The sequence below is a fragment of the Talpa occidentalis genome, unplaced genomic scaffold (assembly GCF_014898055.3).
Source record: "Talpa occidentalis isolate TD23 unplaced genomic scaffold, MPIMG_talOcc4v2.1 talOcc4.8, whole genome shotgun sequence".
Lineage (NCBI taxonomy): Eukaryota > Metazoa > Chordata > Mammalia > Eulipotyphla > Talpidae > Talpa > Talpa occidentalis.
This window is the reverse complement of record NW_023605194.1, coordinates 22,740,562-22,759,102: the sequence shown is the minus strand read 5'-3', so window position 1 is coordinate 22,759,102 and position 18,541 is coordinate 22,740,562. Positions and strand designations below refer to the sequence as shown.

The 18,541-nt window shown below is 50.4% G+C and overlaps 1 long non-coding RNA gene across 1 annotated transcript in view; it reads left to right on the top strand.

Moving 5' to 3' along the window:
* Positions 1–521: 521 nt before the first annotated feature.
* LOC129144977 (uncharacterized) overlaps positions 522–18,541 on the top strand; it is a 35,685-nt gene continuing 17,665 nt past the window's right edge. Inside the window, exons 1-2 of the long non-coding RNA XR_008549903.1 lie at positions 522–811; positions 10,433–10,584. This is a non-coding gene — a long non-coding RNA (uncharacterized LOC129144977). The remainder of the gene's footprint in view (positions 812–10,432; positions 10,585–18,541) is intronic.

The window sequence follows — 18,541 nt, the reverse complement described above, 5'->3', positions numbered from 1 at the left end:
CCTAAGATAATGCCTCTGAATGTCCCAATATGCTGGTTGACACATGTAGATGCTCAAAAAATGTCTGATGAATATTCATCTGCGCCAGTTACATGACAGTTTAGTTGCAGATACTCGAGAAATCGCCCAAACAGCAGCAGCTTTTATAAGAGCCGATTTCTTTCACACATAGGCCTCTGAAGGCAGGTCATACAGGGCTGGGTGGTGACTGCACCTTTGCCAGGGCCCAGGGCCTCTCGTCTTGCAGCTCTGCTGAACTTAGGGCATCTCTCCAGGCCCAAGGTGCTGCTTGATGCTGCCTGTGCCCCCTGCAGCGGCAGCGAGAGAGGGAAGGGCAGGAAAGAGGCACACCCTGCCCTCGGGACTTCCCAGCAGCCTGGCACAGACACCAGCTTAGTCTCGTGGACCGACCTTGCAGACAGTTCACAGAGGCCCCTGGAAGTGGGGAAACAGAATCTCTGAGTTCATTGGTGCTTGGATACTGCAGGGTTCTTTTTCTATGGAGACAATGGAGAGGGAAATTGGATGGCAACTGGCAGACGTCTGCCACAGGGACCTTGACCCCATCAAACTTGGCTCCTCATTTATAGAAACTGATGGTGGTGGTGGCCAAGTTTTCACGATGCAGAACTCTTCTAAAGCGACGCAGGGCATCTAGCGTTCCTGAGCCCTGCCTATTAAGTGCCACAGTGCCCCTAGGGATGCGAGTGCCCAACTACCCCACTCTTTTCGAACTGTCCCAGGGGATAGTACTACACTGTTGAGATCCTCTTGGCAAGATGATTTAAAGTCCAAGGAAGAGCTGCGTTCTGTGAGTCTGTGGGTCTCTGCTGCTCGGGGCTCAGTAACTTCATCTGTCAAACAGGCATGTGGAACGGAGAGGGTGGGCATGCTGGACCTGCTTCTTCAGTCCTCCCCTGCTCTGGGGGGCAGGGATCTCTAGAGTCAGGTCATTGACCTTGAGGAGGGACAGAGGAAGGAAAGGGCCAGGATGAAACTTTCCAAGGAGTGGGAGGGAGGGGAGGCGGGAGCCAGGACACCTGTTCCCAGCAGGGGCCCACTGCCTCTCCCAGGGCCCTTCTTATGCCCCTGCGTGAGAGCTGGAGAGGGCACCATGTCCCCGGAAACTGGCACGCTGGTCTTCGTCTGTCATGATGCTCTCATTAGTGGTTCCCATGTCCATTGGCGGGACCTCATAAGTGAGGCCCATCTGACCTTTGGGGTGGCAGATGCTACATCTGGCAGGGCTGATCAAAGAACTCCGGGCCCAGCCCCTTTGTGCCCCTAATCCCTGCCAGGGGTGGCAATGAGGTGGATCATGGCGTGCACACCCCAGCGGGGTCTGCTGGAGCCACTGGGAGGAATCGTGGGGCTGGAGTGGAGTACCTGGATCCACACCTGGCCGTACCCTTACTGAACTATGTGATGTCGGGTGGGACCTTCTGTCTTGTTTGTCCTGATTCTGCACTCTGGAGACTATTAGAGGACTTGTCTCACGGGGGTGCCCAAGGAAGGCGGAGCATGAGAACAGAGCCAGCTCAGGGCGCAGGCTCAGCAAGGAAGGCCCTGCTCTTCTGGGATGAGTGGCCTCTCTTTGTTTCCAGCACAGAGGTTCTGATGCTGACTACCTGGCTTCTAGGGTTTGTGCAACTTTCCCAAGGCTCCGCAGTTGGCCCAAACTCATGCTCTCCCCCACCCCATGGTGAAGAGGGGCTGGTCATCCTGCCTAGAGTGGCAGAATATGTGGGGATGGAGGGAGCAGAGGGGAAGGCTTGGGAATGTTCACTAAGGTGGGGCAAATGGGGAGGATGAGGGATGTGGATATTCTGGGAGACAAGGGGCAGAGAGGGGAGAGGACCCCAAGGCCGCAGAGCAGCCAGAGCTAAGTTGGGCTCCATTAAGAGTGGGCCCCCGCTGCGCTCAGCTGTGCCCATCTTAGATCTGTGAGTTCAGAGAGCCACCTCCCTGCCCCTCCCCTTCCCCCTGCCCGTGCCCTGGCCCTGTGCAGACAGAGGAGCAGGCTCCCATGCAGCATGGGGACCTGTCTTCTACTGCATTTTGACTGTGTGCTGGGAGCTTGAGTGACGAGGTAGCCCAGGTCAAAGCAAACATCCCTGCTGTCATCCAGACCACAGGCAGGGAGGTTGAGGGGCGTCTGTGAAGAGGGTCCCCTGAACTGGACAGCAACTCAGGGCCTGACCCTTGCTGCTGAGCTGGTTTTGGGGGCCCAGTAGGAGGGCTGGACCTGAAGGCAGGCAGCGAGGCCCACAGAACCCACATGGGGCACTTCTCATCCCCCACAATGGTGCCAGCTCCAGTCTGTCCTGGGCTCACCATCGAGGGTAGGGTGTGTTTGGAGAGTGCCAACAGGGCCTAGGGGCACTGGAGCTTTTAGCTGATGTGCTGGGTCCGAGGTCAGAGCCCGAGAACCAGCCCTAGCTCTGGCAGTCATTATCACTGAGTGTACCGTTTAAACTAACCTCAGATGAATGAACAATGTCAGTAACTATGTTTTTAGTGCTTCGTGCCAGGCATTGTGCCAAGCACTATCTATGTGCCATCTCCTTTAATTCTCCTAGTAATCTAATGAGGGCAGGGCCGTCAGTCCTGTTCTCAAAGACGAGAGCCTGAGGGCTTGCTCAAGCCACGCAGCCGGGGAAGGGTAGGCGCTGGCAGTGGAGTGGCTGTGGCCACGCCTTGGTTGCTCGGGGGAGAACCCGCCAATGACTAGCTGTGAACCCCTTCACCTCTCTGGATTTCCGTGTGCTCCCTGGCAAAGAGGTTTCCCATATTTTTATTCTGATTACATCACAGGGTAGCGGGCCAGACTAACCGGACATGGGCTGTGACAAGTACTTGTAAGTGCGTTGGTCGGTCAGCGGTGACTAACTGAGCCCCTGTCTTGGGCTGGTCACTCTTTTAGGGACTTGAGATGCAGCAGTGAATGGAACAGGCAGGGGCCCTGACTTGCTTCCCCTCACGGGATCTAAACTAATGGGGGGTGGGTGGAGTAGGGAGACCCAGTAACACAGTCAATGCCTGAACAAGTGTGGCTACTTCTCATAGTGCTCAGTGCTTTGAGTAAAATCATGGGGGCTTAAGGGTGTAAGTAGGAAGAGGTCACCTAATGTCTGTGCATCTGTGGGGAATGCAATATAGGGACCTGGGGGGGCACCAGGAGGCTAATAAGAGGCCAGAAATCATGGTCACTTGGATTAGGGGGGATGGCACTGGGAGGTGGGGTAAAAAATTTTTTTTTGGTGCCTTTAATATTTTTAGGTTTCGATAAAATATACATAACATAAAATTGATCACTGTAGCCATTTTTTAAAAAGATTTATTTATTTATCAAGAACCGGGGTACAGGCCAGATGCGCAGGAGGGTGAGAGGATTCACCGGAGACAGAGTGGGGAGCAGAACAGGCAGACTCACTGAAACACACTGCTGAGGGGAGCAGCAGGCGAGGCAGGAGAGGTCCGCCATGCCATGTGGGACCCTCACGCGCCGGCCGGGATCGAACTGGCACTGCAGAGGCTGCAGACAGCTTCACAGCACTGTGTTCAACCGCCTGTGCCACCAGGGGAGGCCCACTGTAGCCATTTTTAAGTGTACAGTCCAGCGGCACTGAGCGCACGCATTACATCACATTGCCACCACACCTTCCATTTCCCGATTCTTCTTTATCCATAGAAATGCTGGGTCCATTAGGTACTAACTCCCCACCCCTACCTCCCAGACCCTGATAGTGTCTTGTACTTCCTGCCTCTATGACTTTGACGATGCTAGGTAGTACATGTGGGCAGGATCACACAGTGCTTTCACTTTGTGTCTGGCTTAGTTCACTGAGTGTCGTATCTTCAGAGTTTGTTACAGCAGGTTGCAGAACTGCGCTCCTTTTTTTTGGGTCAAATAACATTCCGTGGTATGGATTGGCGACATTTTGTTCATTTGCTCATCTGTTGATGGCATTTGGGTGGTTTCCACCTTTTGGCTAATAGTGAGAAGGAAAGGCAGGAATAGAGTTAAGACACTTGTGTTTTTGGCTCGGTGGTAATGGCAGCATTTATTAAGATGGGGAAGGAGTTGTAAAAGGTTCTGCAAACCTGGGGTAGTATCTTACTCAGAATTGTTTTAAGGGGTCATTACCTATGAAATTGACCTAATAAAGGACCAAACCTCACTGTAATAGGTCGTGCATCTGGGCCCTGGGAAAGTGGGTTTCCATATCCCTCAATAAATGATTTAAATCAGGAGTTGGCAAATGATAGTCCACACACCAGATCCCGCCCACCACCTGGTCTGGTGCCGCCTGAGTGCTAAGAATAGTTCTCACATTTCTAAATGTAAAATGTTAAAAAAAAAAAGACCACATAGCCCTTTAGCTGGGACAGTTGCTCACTTTTGCTTTGTGGCTGGCAAGGCCTAAAATACTCACTATCTGGTCCTTTAGAGAAAAAGTTTGCTCACCACTGGCCTAAAGAAATTGGTTTGGCTAAGACTGAAGAAGTATACTCAAGTAGAAATTAAAAAGCAAAACAAAACCCTTCCTAACTGCTTCTGACCTACTTCTATAGTTGTTCTTTTTTTTTTTTTTTTTTTTTAATGATGATGAGCTGGTTACATGATAGAGCAGCAAGCTGTGCCACCCACCTGGAGCCCTCGCTCTGCAAGTCACCAAGTCACCACCCCAGTCAGTTGTGACCGTGAAACTGATTAATGCCAGCGCAGAACTGTTTACCAGGCACAAATGATTTATTTTAGTACCTAAATTTTAAATGGTGTCTATGCTTCCTAGGAAGCTGTCAGGTTTGGAAAATTGCCTATAATAAACGCTTGCAATAAATCCATTATTTTGAACCTAAAGAAAGGTTTCAAGTTTCATAAGAGAAAATCAGTTTCTCCTCATCCTTGCTAAATACGTGTTGTGTAAATAATTAAAAACAATGGCTTGAATGGGTGTTAAATTATCAGCTTGCCAAAATGATATCATAGCTCTTATTTTTCCAATTAATCATGCAAAAAAAAAAATCTATTTGCTGGCATCTCCCTAGCAAGACCTCTTCACTCCTAAATTACCCAAGAATCCATGGTGCTTACTCACTCCACTGGGCCCAGCCCTGCATAGAAGTGCGCAGTGAGGTGTCTGGAGAGGGCGGAACCTCTACACTCGTGGACCCCCCTGCTGGGCTCTGAGGCTGCCCCAGACTGTGTAGTCCTATGCCTCTCTCCAGCTGCTGCAGTGCAGGGATGCTGTGGCCTGGTTCTCAAGCAGCTTGCAAGGCTGCCTGTTCTTGCTCCCTCAGTGCCTGTGGAGCAGGGTCCTAAGAGGAAGTCAACTCTGGTTCCCACTGGTTCTGCTTCCCTAAGACTTCAGGGCCATGATCAGGACTAGCTCAGGGCAGGCGTGTGCCCCCTCCCTTTGGAGGCTGTGGCACCGTGATCTCAGCATCAGCCCCCTTCTCAGCACATCCTTTTTTGTATGGGGCTTGAGCAGGAGACATTGTGGATCCTTTGCAAGTTTACCCCCTTGCTCCTTCAGTAATTGCTTCTGAGTACCAAGGAGACTGGGAGTGGTGGTCTTTGTAGGGCACTGAAGGTTCTGGGTGATGAATGTCTGTTTGCTTCACCTTTGCATAGCCAAGAGGGGTTCCCAAGAGTCTGCTCCCCTTGTTGAGAACATGGATCCTAGGAAGATTTGCTGGTTCACCTGGTTGAAGTGGTTGGCAACATCTGTTCTGCAAAATTCATTCATTCAATGTTTGCATAGCACCTCCTGTGTATGCTGGGCACTGTCCCTGGTGCTTGGGATATACCAGTGAGCAAAACAAAGACCCCTGCCCTCGTGAGGCTATTTGGTCATGCTCAGTTCCATTCTGGAATACAGCACAGTGCTGGGGGTGCCCATAGGCTGGGACTGATGGCAGTGTGCCAGGCTGCTATGTGCCCAGGGCACTGGGAAAGCAGGAAGAGACACGCTGGAACCTGAACGCTGAGCGGGATTCTCCAAGGTATAGGGGCAGGGCTGTGGCAGGTGAATTGAACAAGAGCCAGGTGAGTTTGGACTGGTGAAAGCCACGTGGCTGGAGCCCAGTACTGTGGGAATGAAGTTTGCCTATGGAATTCTGGTTGTTGCAAATAAAGCAGCTCCAGGAAGTGCCACTTAGGGAAAAAGGCACCAATAGCATGCGGGGTTGGGAGGAGGTTTGAGTGCTGTGCAAAGGGGTTTGGACTATACATCTGTAGCCTCATTTTTAGGGATCCCTGCAGTGAGCACCTCTTGGGGTTGCCATTCACAGACTTCAGCATGAATGGTGACCCCCCCATAGTTGGCTCCTGCCACTCTTGCCTTCCACTTGTTCATCATCTCCCCAGGTTTCCCACCCAGGGCTGGCTGTGTGGGTGCCTGTTGGAGCACCCTGATATGCTGTCTCATCTCCCACCTAGCAATCACATTGAATAATTTCTCTCCTTCCCAGGTGCTGGTGCACCACACCTTCTGATTTAGGACCGGAATTCATTAGCACCTGCTTTGTTCCCTTTCTGGGCACCTTCCAGGGTGGGGTCGATTCCTTGGGCCCATCTCAAAGTGGTTCTTTGTATGCAGTGTCCCTAACTGAGGCTCAGTTCTGACAGTGGCTCCTGAAGCCGCAGCAGGTGGGCCTATTGGCCAGGTGTCCTCAAGTTGCATCCTGGGACCATGCTGAGTCTGTACCATCCTGCTGAAAATGCAGACCTCACCCCAGAACCACTGAATCTGAATCTCTAGGAGTGGGGTCTGGTGTAAGCTTTTGGGACTTGCCCTGAGGTGATTGTTATGCATGTTGAAGTTGGAAGAGTGTTAAAGAGATGCTCCTGAACATTTTGGGATTTGGTTGGATTCGTGCATGCAGTACTCAGAGCTGGTGGGAATTTGGCTCAGCTGTCCTCTTCCTGGAAGTATCTGGGTGTCCAGGGTCACTAGCTGTGAGGTGTTCCTGGTGTGGGGGGTGGATCTTTCTTATAGCTACATCCCCTTCTCTGAGATTGCCCACCCTGTGGCGATGCTTCTGGCTCAGGGGTCACACCAAGCTAGTCTAAGACTTCTTCCAGATCACAGTCCCTCAGACATCCGAAGGCTGCTGTCATATCAAGATCCTTGAATTTTTTGGATTCAAGGATCCAAAAAAGTATACTCACTAGACATTGCTCTGTGGGCACTCTATTGAGTGAGGACTCTGGTATGAACTGTCTATGTATCCTCATCATCCCATCATCATACCCATGTTGTGTAACCTCCCAACATCCTGATAGGGTTGCCTTTTTTATTCCATTTCTCAGATAAACAAATATAGGCCCAAAGAAGGAAAGGGAATTTTCTAAAGCTGCATGAGTTAGGATTGGAACTCAGGGTCGGCTAGAACACCAAAATCAGAACTTAATATGATCCCCATTTTACAGATGGAGAAACTGAGGCTTATTGGAATTAAGGATCTGCTTAAATCACAGAACAGCTCTACCTGAATCATAGCCCTAAGACATAACTCCAGAACCTGCATTCTTTTTTTTTTTTTTTAAAGATTTATCTATTTTATGCATATAAGAGCTGGGGTACAGGCCAGAGGTATGTGGGGGTGGTGGTGAGAGGATTCACCAGAGACAGAGTGGGAAACAGAACAGGCAGATTGACTGAAACATACTGGTGAGGGGAGCAGCGGGTGAGTCAGGAGAGGTCTGCTGCACCATGTGGGTAGCTCCCTGGCCGGGGATTGAACTCATGCTGCAGTGGCTGCAGAAAGCATCATAGGCTGCGTCTTAACTCCTTGCGCCATCAGGGAGGCCCCAGAGCCTGCATTCTTAATCCTTATGCCAAATAGTGTCTTCCCACATGATAATCATGTCCACGTCAGAACCTCTGCTTGATCACAGGAGCTGGCAGGCCCAGGTCAAATAGCCAAAAGAAACAATGGTTAAAATTATTGATACTATTTTTAGGATTGACACTGCTCCCAGCTAACATCTCTTTCTCTCTCTCTATACATATACTACATATAAAATAGGGATATACATGGACAAATATACCCATGTTAAAGGAAACACATTTTCAAGGTTGACAATATCATAAGGTAGTTGACATAGCTGTGGGTGGGGCGGGAGGATGTTACAAACCATCTTTGTGGGGGACGGGTGCCTCTCGTTACCAGCAGTGCTCACCACCCATCATGTGCCTAGCAGTGGGGCCCCTGAGTCCCATCCTGGGGTTGTCCACTCGCTAGCAATCCTTTCTTGCAGACAGAATCAAATTTTGTTTGGGGATTGGCCAACAGTACTTCACTGACCCCCTTCCCAGTTCCAAAAGCCACATGTTAACTAATCCAAATTTCGTGTTCCACCCCTGATGGCTTGCGAGAAGGTTGTGAATACGAGGGGTACTGCAGGCCAACTAAATCAGACACTCTCAGGGCTTGGGCCCACCCCCCACTGTAGTGTTCGCTCAGGGCCAGCCAAAACGGTCATGGCCCTTCAGGCTCTGACTAGTGCTTGCCTTAGGACTGGGTCTGTGGTGCAACACTGGCCAGCCAGATAAGCATGCCCAGGGGGCAGGAGGGAAAATCTGTTTCTCTTCTCAATGCTGCTCTGAAGAGTTAGCTTCTGGACACAAGGGCGTGGGGGTTCCTGACACCAGGCAGGTGTCGTACAATTCAGTTCTGTGTCTGCTTGGAGTTCGCCTCAGACTCTACAGATTAAGAACTCGGCCCCATGAGCCCGCCCCACCCCCACCCGACTTCAGGCACCAACGGCGACTCCAGATTATTTTCGACCTACTAGCTATAAATGATAAGTTCCCATGACCCCCTCTTTGGGGTCAATGAGTTTGCTAGAAGGGCTCACAGGACTCGGGAAAAGTTTACTTACTAGATCACCAGTTTATTTTAGAGGAGATAGGTCAGGAGCAGCCAGGTGGAGGAGATGCAAGGGGCAAGATGGGAAGAAGGGGCCCCCTCTGAGGTGCCACCCTCCTAGCATCAACCCGAAGGATTTCTGAACCCCTTTGGTTAGGGTTTATAGCACATTTTTCTTTTTTATGGAAGCCTCATCGCATTGTCATGATTGATGAAATCACTGGCTGTTGGTGATGGAACTCAACCTTCAGCCCCTCCTTTCCCTGGGCTGGGGAAGTGGGGGTGAGTTTTCTACCCTCTAATCACATGTTTGCCTCCCCTGGCAACCAGCCCTCATCCCAGGCTTGGTTATCTAGGGGCTTCCCAAAAAGCACCTCATTAACATGAACTCAGGTGCGCTTGAAAAGGCCTTGTTATCAATGACAAAATACTCTCCTTTCACCTTTATGGCTCTTATCACTCAGGAAATTCCAAGGGTTTTATGAGCTCTGTGCCAGGAGCAGGGACAAAGACCAAATATCTATTTATTACTATAAATCACAACCTCACAGGGAGCACCTGGGAATGTGTTCATGGCTCCTAAGACAAGGGCCCCTTCCTGTCTCTGGCTGTCGCTGTGTGAACCTGGGCTGTTCATCTCCACTGCAGGCCTCTTTGGAACACACTGGGCAAAGCCAAGAAAATGCCAGGGAAGCTGACCCAAGGCCCTGAGTTTGTTGAGCCGCTTAGTTAACATCGCCTGGAAGTCCCCTGCCTCCAGCTGCTTGTTGTAGGATATAAAGGCCCTTATTAGAGGAGCCACTTTCAGTCGGATATTCATTTATTTGCAGCTAAAAGCGTGGCTAGTGGCTACGGTCCCTGGAGAGCTGACAGTGCTCCTGGGGGAGAAAAGGCAACATTGGGCCATCATCAGGTCATGGCATGGCAGTGACGAAAGACTGGGCACCGGCCACACTGTTCCGGGCACCACATGGTGGGAGCAAAGGGCAGGATGGTGGGTGGGAAGAGTTAGCAGAGAGGAGGAGCAGAGGTGAATGTGGGCAGATTGAGATTCCAGAAGCTGATTCGGAGCTTGGACTCTGAAACCCTGGACCATTTATCAGCAGTGAGACCTTGGGAAACTGACTTAACCTCACTTGGCCTCAGTTCTTCATCTGTTAAGTGGGATAATTATAGGACATTAGCACATGGCAAGCTCGGTGTGTGGCACATGGCAAGCTCTCAAGTGAAAACTGTTGTGGTCGTTACTCCTGCATGAGTCACCGTGAGAACCCTGGCTGCAGCCACACTCCTGCCACATGCCCGGGACCAGCTGCAGCGCCCTCCCACTGTGATTCACCTGCTGCAGGTGGGCATGAAGAAACTCGATGGCAAAACAGCTCTTATTTCAGGGATGCGTGCTCCTTTTATTTGCTTGTCCCACAGCCTGGTTCTACATGGTTCTGGATTTCAGGACTCAGTTCTATCCCTGAACCCAGATTTCCCTCTGCCCATAAATCCTGAACAGATATGCATGACTTTTTTCTGACTTCGGCCCTCCTTGTCTTAATAGATCTCGAGGTACCCCTTCTGATCTGCCCCTTGGATGATCTGAAGAGAAACCCTCCCTGCTGATAAACTGGATCAAGGCTGCTATGAGCCTCCAACTTCTCCCCCAGAGCACTCCTGACAACAGAGTGTGAACACCACTCCAGCCTGCCACAAGTGAGAAATGTATCTGAAGCCTGGTGTCTGATCTTTAATTCATGTGGATTTTGAGCTTACTTCCTGACTTTAATAGGTCATTCTAATATAAAAAGTTTACAGTAACTTACTATCAGAAAAGAATATAAGAACTTCCAAGCCTGCCCTATTGATTAACACATGGACTATATTTGCAATGAATATAGATGTTTTTTAGTAGTGGACTGAAGTGACGGAATCTCACTGCCTAGCAGGTTAGCTTCTTGCTTCTGTCTAGGATCCTAGCATGTCAAAACCCCAGTCCCTGTATCTGTGACAGTGAAGAGCAACATTTCTTTTTGTTCTAGCTCTGGAAGGCCATCAAAGCAGTGGGCCAGAGTAGCGGGTTCAGACATCTGTTGGTCGACCAGGTAGTGCGGAAAATGCTGAGAAGCCATTCCTTGGCCTGGTGAGGCCACTGTGCTTTGCCTCCTGCTATCCTCCATTCATTGTCTGGCCTGCCCCTTCTTATCAGGTCGTTCATGTGACGAAAGACCTGCAGCCTATGTCTCTCTGTTTCTGCCCTTCGTGTCAGATGGGATATGCTGAAGACCCAAATAGCCAGAGTTAAACATCTTCAAATGTCAACAAGGACCTAGGTTCTTTTGCCCTTTCTTATCTGCCATCCTCATGTGCTTGATTTTCTTAAGTTTATTACCCATTGGTTGCAAGATCACTGCCACAGCTCCAGCCATCATGCCCTCATGCAACTGCATTCAGGACAATAAGGAGGAGGAAGGGATCGTTTCTTTCATTAAGTGTCTGTCTCTTATCAGGAAGCAAGAAGCCTTTTAGCAGATTTATCTTGGATTTCATTGGCTATAATTGTATCCTGATGCCAAGAAATGGGGCAAGTGAGAATGTGGGGAAAGCAAACCAGATAACTGTGTTGGCTCTAACCCAGTCATGATTCACCTTCTGGGGCTAGAACAAAACCAGAGTCTGTAGTGAGGAAGAGGGGGAAGTAGCTTAGGGTAGGCATTAACAGTGTCTGCCACCACCTTTCCGTTTGCCAGAGTCATGTCACCCGACTCACCCAAGCTGTCAGGTCCACCCCGTGCCTGTCTGAGGAGACCTCAAGTCTGGTGAAGGGGAGCACATCCTCTGCCCCTATGCACGTCCTCCTGCATAGCTACTGATGCTGACTTTGGGGCTTGTTATAAAATCTGTCAAAGGGAAGAGATGTCTTCTTTCATCAAATCTCACAGAGTCACATTCTGTGCCAGAATTATAGGACACAGAGGTCTGAGATAGAGACATTTCTTAACACATCTCGGGTTGCTGACTCATAAGAAGGGAGATTCTTCTGAGGAAAAGGCTGACCTTTAGCCCCCATACAAAACAATTCCTTAAATCAAGTTGGAATAAAATGACCATCCCTAGTAATGAGCTATTGTTAGAGCTACTGTATCACTTTCAAATGCAGATGGCCTAGGAGGGGCTCAGTGGAGCTGGGCCTGGGCTTGAGCAGGGTGGTCTGAGCAAAAGTTTTGAGGAGTGGCCTCAAGTGAGGACACCCCTCCACGGGGGGGGGGGGGGGGGGGGGGGGGGGGGGGGGGGAGGCGGGGCGTTGAGGCGGGGCACCCAATGAATAGGGCCTGGAGGGAAGCAGGAGAGGCTGGGGCTTCAGGAAGAAGTGGATAAAGCCAGAGATCCCAGAGAGATCTGCCACTTGGAGGACAAGCAGGGAACATGAGATGAGGTTGGAATTGGTCCACAGCCACTCCAGAGCGTGTGGGGCTGGTGCTGTGGGACAGGCCCTGTCTCATTGACGAGAGGCCGAGCTTAGATGTGGCAGGGCAGATTGTCCTCTTTCCTAGCCATCACATGTCTTCAATTGTTGCTCAGGTAGCAACATTGACTGGGAACCTGCTGGTGGGCCCGGCCGTGGGCTGGAAGAGCACCATCTAGAACAATTGTAAACGGCCCGCAGATAGGATTAGGCCCTTCAGATGTTATTGCTTTGGTCCCTGCAGTTTCAGAATTGAAAGCTGCCCATAAAAATTTGATTTCTGTTTTCTCAACAAATCAGAAGACCTCATAAATGCATTCCTCCATAGCAGTAGCTGAGGGTGGGTGTACATGAGAAGTGGCTGCTCCCCTCCCTCCTCAGATGGGCACCCACCCCAGGCCCCCAGCTTTGGCTGCAGTCCCCACCACTCTCTGGCATCAAGCCTGTCCTCTTCCCTCAGCACTGCCCTGCCTGGCCCCTGTGGACATTGAAGCTGTCTTGGGTGGGAGGAGCTAGTGAAGGCCGTGGGTCTTGATCTCCTTTGAGTGCCCTCCCGCCAACTCCTTTGGGGTGCGTGAGCTCACTAGCTCCTCTCCCCTCTCTGGAGGGAGGGCTGAGTATGTGCTGGGGGTGGGGGATGAGTGGGGAGCACAATACCAAGGTGCTGGCACCGAGGCCCAAGGAAGTGGGTCTCACAGTATGTCTCCCAGGATCAGAGACACCTGGGGGCACTGGTTTACAACACAGACCCACCACGGCAGAATATGCAGGAAATTTCTAGGTCATTGGTGAGTTCACTCAAATTTAAGAGCCACTAAGAAGAGGTGCTGGCTTAGAGGCCAGTGGGGCCAGACACATGATGTTTTCTAGGGTGAGGCGGGGAACCACACTTCACCTTCCAGCCTCCACCCCAGCCCCCATGGATCTTTGTTATGAACAACCCCCTTGTGGGCACAGCTGAGGCCCCCAGCAGGCTCAGGGCATGAGAACACCTCCAGGCCTTCCCTCGCCCAGCTGCACACCTGGGGAAAGTTCACGTTTGTCTTTGTCAGCCTTGTCTCTCCTCTGAATCTTGGAACTGTCACCTGGGCAGGGGCCACCTCCAGGGAGTGGGGCAGAGGCTGGCTGGCAGCAAGGGTCACCTTGTGTCTCCTTCACCTTCTCAGTCAGGTAGCCTATCAGTTGCTAGGCGCTGGGCAGGGGGCTGGAGTCTGACCCTGAGTAAGGAAGCAGAGGGCTTGTTCAAGGGGAAGGTGCTTTCCCGAGTTGGCAGCAGGGTGGGAGCCCTGGGACTGCTTTTCTCTTTGGAACCTTCAATTACAGGGGTGGGAGTGCGTGCCCGGGGCGGGCTTAGCTGGGCTGTGGGGGTGAGCCGGGAGGCACTCAACCTCACGGGCTTGGAGTGAAGGGCACGTGACCCAGGAGCGCACCCCTTCTCCTTAAATGTAGCTTCACTTCCAGTCCCTCGTCTTGGTCCTGCATCCTCACCGCTGCGCCTCCTGGAGCCGGTGGGAAGTGCCGAGGTCACAGATGGGGAAGGTCACTTGAGACTGTTCTTGTCTCTTGGACAAGATCACTGTTTCTCACCCTTGGCTGAGTATTAGAAGTTCCTGGGAGTGATAAAAAATCCTAATGTCTGGGCCCCACCCCAGAGATTCTGATTTAATTGATCTGGTAGGGAAAAGGGGGTGGGCACGGCCTGGCTATTGGGATTTTTAAAACTCCTCATAATAAGGGGCTGAGTAGCTCCTGCCATTTATAGAAAACTACTCTGAGTGTGAAAAACGGTCTGTAGAGTACTGGCTGTTTCCCCTCGTGACCGAGTGGTCCAAGTATGATTTCTACTGAGTACATATAACTTTTGCACATTGAAAAGCAAAAAAATCTCAAATCAAACCATAGGAAGTCAGGGACCTTCTGAATAAGGAAGCGCATGGGATCTGAGTGTGGGAAGAAAGTTTAGATTCAATTTCCCAGCCTGTGCCAGAGGCATCATGTTCATTATTTAACAACCAACCCTGGGGGTTGAGGGAGGGCGTTGTGAATATCCCAGGCTCAGTTTACAGCCAGGAGCGGGAGATTGGGCCAGGGTGGTGATGACTGACCCCCGGCCATGGGGGGCAAGCCGCAAATGAAACTGCATGTGACAAGCAGCTGGTAGGGATGAAAGTGCTGCTGCTTTCAGACTCATTTCTCAGCAAAGCATTTCTGGGGTCAGCAGGTAGAGGCAAGGACTTGGGAGAGAACTGGGCTCCAAACTCCTCTCTGCTCATGTGACTGAGATGGGGAGGCACATGGGGTTGTTCTGGTTTCTCCTTCCCCAACAGATTCTGGTTGGCGTCAGGGCCTGAGCTGCCCCAGTTATTTTAAGGAAAGTACTACTCTCCTTTAAGCTGATTACCTCCTAGATCTAAGGTGAGCTGAACAGTATGATAGAAAAAGGGGACCTTCCCTTTGCCTCCGAATCAACACACAGACACACACATATATCACACATACGTACACACACACACACACACACACACAGGAGTTGCAGCAATTGCACCTATTATGTCATTAGATTCGACCAGAAAATACTCATGGAGGGGTAAGCGTCAGTCGGTCCGTCATATTGTGGATTACGGATAATTGTGGGAAGCTGCTCCAGCCACCGCAGCAGACCCTCTCCTCCTGGCAAACAGACAGCAAACACCACAGGAACAAGCCTTCTAAAGATGTGAGGGAGCATTTAAGGCAAGGCTGGGAGATGCAGAAAACTCTTTAATAGGCACCTTTATGCAAAATAATCGTTGCACTGGCTTCCAAAGATGCTGCCATGAGCAGTTTTTGCAGTGGTGGCAAAAGCCGCCTGTATCTGCGCCCTGCTCTGCTTTCTCAGGGTGGCTCGTGCTGGAGCTGCAGGGCAGAGACAAGAACACCAGGGCCGTGTGGGGCATCTGGCTGCAGTTCCCTCTGGTCACTTAGGGGCCACCTCACCTTGGGCAAAGCCTGCAGCCCCAGAGTCCTCGTGTCCTGGTACCCACAGTGAGGACTTCTGCTTCTGTCCAAGAAGGTGCAGTAACAGAGACTGACTTTGTCCTTCCATCTGAAACAGTTAAAAGTAAAACAAACAGACCAAATGCATGGAGCATTGGTTTCCAGGACCCTGGGCGTCTGGCCACAATGTACGTTGACTCCCGAGAGTTCAGCAGTCTCCCCAACTTACTGCTTGGAGAAGGTTTCCAGCTGACAACACAGGTGGGGGACCTGAGACCAGGAGGGGAGAAATGGTGTATATCGTTGTAATTCTCATACCCCCGTGAAGAGGTATGATACCACTGGAAGGTGGGCTGTGACAAGAATTGCCAAGGATTAGAGCTACAAGCCAAAGAGGGAGATAAAATAGACTCATCAAAAATATTCAACCCAAAAGAAGGTAGAAAAGGAAATAAAAGATGGAACAGAGAGAAAACAAATAGCAAGATGAGAGGCTCAAGTCTAACCATATCAATGTCCACATGAAATTGTCTGAATATCATTTAGAGACTGTCATACATTTTGGATGTTAAGCTCTTATCAGATAGGTGGTTTGCAAATACTGTCTCCTGTTCAATAAGTTGCCAGTGTTTCCGTGGTGTGTCTCTTTTCTTTTTAAAATAGAGGTTAAAGTCACAAAACACAATTAAGACGTGCAAGTCAGTGGCATTCAGTGCACTCACAACAGCCACCAACTTTTTTTAGTTTCAAGACCTTCCCGAAGAATCCCCCTCCCTATGAAGTAATTCCTTCCCATTCCCTTGCTCCTGCTCTTCCGCTCGCAACTACTGATCTGCTTTTCCTCTCTCTGGACTTGCCTGTTCCAGTGGTTTCATGTAATAGACATCATACAGCATGTGACCTTTGGTGTCTGGCTTTATTCAGTTACATAATGTTTATGTTGTAGCATGAATTAATCCCGTTTTATGGCTGAATAATATTCCATTGTATGTACACACCACGATTTGTTTACCCGTTGATGGACATTTGGGTTGTCTGGCTGTTGTGGGCAGTGCTGCTATGAACATTTGGGAGCAAATATTTGCTTGAATCCCAGTTTTTAATTCTATTGAGCATTTACCTAGGAGTGTATGGTGGGTCATATGGTAATTCTATGTTTAATTTTGAGAAACTGCCAAACTATTTTCCATAGCAGCTGTGCTTCCCTCTAGTTTTAGAATTACATCATTTTAAGTACAAAGATAATACAGCATGATAGAAAATTTGGAAATTACTTATGAGCATTTTAAAAAAGTTTAAAAACAATTTAAAGATGTTAACAATTATATATAAATACATGCTTATTGATATAATTGTAAATAAGGAAAGTTCTAGAAAAAGGAGAAGATAACAGCTTTGCCTTTACCCCCATTCTTCCTGTTTCCCTTTGGTTGACCAATGTTAACTCTTTATTCTGTATCTTTCCAAAAATTTCCTAAGATTTTGATTTTTGTTTTTATATAAATATGTTAAACTATGCATATTATCTTGCTTTGTAACCTTCCTGTCCATTTCTTTTGAAATTTGATTGTTCCAGTGACTCTCTCTGGAGGTCAATGGAGGAGGGACCCTAAGATCCCTTCAGCCTGACCTTCCCTTAAAAAATCTGGGTCCCAGAGCCTCCCTCGTGGCCTGGGAGTTAAATCTTAGTGCTATTACCACTATGGCCTGAGTTCCATCCCTGGCCAGGGAGCTACCCACATGGCTCAGCAGACCTCTCCTGTCTTGCCTGCTGCTCCCCTCAGCAGTGTATTTCGGTCGTCTGCCTGTTCTGCTCCCCGCTCTGTCTCTGGTGAATCCTCTCACCCTCCTGTGCCTCTGGCCTGTACCCCAGCTCTTGTATAAAAATAAATAAATCTTAAAAAAAAAAAAGACAAAGCAAACAAAACTCCAAAAAACTAAAAAAAAAAAAAAAAATCCCAAAAACACACAAAAAAGTTTGGGTCTCAGAGGACAAGGGTGGTTGGATAAAGATTGAATTGTCATTTTCCTTTTGTTTTCTGCATTTACAATTTTAATAAAATGAACATGAATTTCCTTTATAATAAGAAAAAAAGTAGAGGAGAAAAATGGAAAGCCTGAAGGCCTGGCGCCCAGCTTGCATCTTAATTTAGCACGTACTTGTCCCCCTCATTGCGTGATGAGTTGTTTATGAGTTCACCTCCCCGGAGGGCAGACAGCACCTTTTTCATTCCATTGCCCTCCCTGTTCTTGCAGGGTGTGCTGGGCACACAGGAGGTTTGCGCAACAGTCAGGTGGCCCTGTGGGGCTGTGGCTGAGCTGCAGGGAGAGGGTGTCTGCCCAGGCTCCCCATATGCCTTGGTTCAGGCTCACAAGAGAACCTGGCAGGTCATGCTTCCTGCAAGGGCCTGTGGGCGGCCTCCGTGGGAAGCTGGGTGTGAGGGCAAGGACTGGTATTTGTGGTGGCCCCAGCCAGGGTGCCCAGGCAGGCGGCACCCCGCTGAGGAAGTAATTAGAGAGCTGCCAGGAGCAGGAAGCTGGGAGGCTCGGCTCCCTTTCCAGAGTGATATAAATAGCCAGTCTGCTGGCGGAGGTGGAGAGCAGTACACACAGGATGGAGGTGGGAGCACCAGCGCCTGGGGACATGGGGGCGGGAGCTCTCTTCTTAGGCTCTGTCTATCGCTGGGCTTGGGGCAGTGCTGGGGAATGCCCCTGACCAGGAAGGGGCATGTGGTCTGTGCTGGAGGGTGTGTGGTGGAGGCCCTCCTTCCCCTGCCTGGGGTCCTCCATCTGTCCCCACAGGCGTGCCTGCCAGGGCTCATGTTCCTGCTTGGAGCTCAGACCCCTGGTGAGGGCATCGCAGCAGCCCCACAGACTCCAGCTGGCCCCAGTTTCCTGCCTCAGCCTTTCCAGGAGGAGCTATTAAGTGCCGGGGTGGGATTCAGGAGCCCAGGAACACTCACTGCATTTCCGAGGGAATGGCCCCTGCTGGGCAGCTCTGTGCCTGAGTCACTCGAAAATACTTTATAAATAACCCAAGGAGGCCCTGGGCTGTCCGCCCCTGCGCCCCGCACTCTGCCAGCAGGTGCAGGCACGGAGGGCTCAGGGCTTCTCATCCTTCGGGCAGAGCACCCCCACTCTGCTCTGAGCTTGGGCCTGGGGTGCTGGGAGCATGTGAGAGTCTGGTAACTGGTGCTGCAATGATTCTGGGGCCCCAAGGAGTCCTCTCAG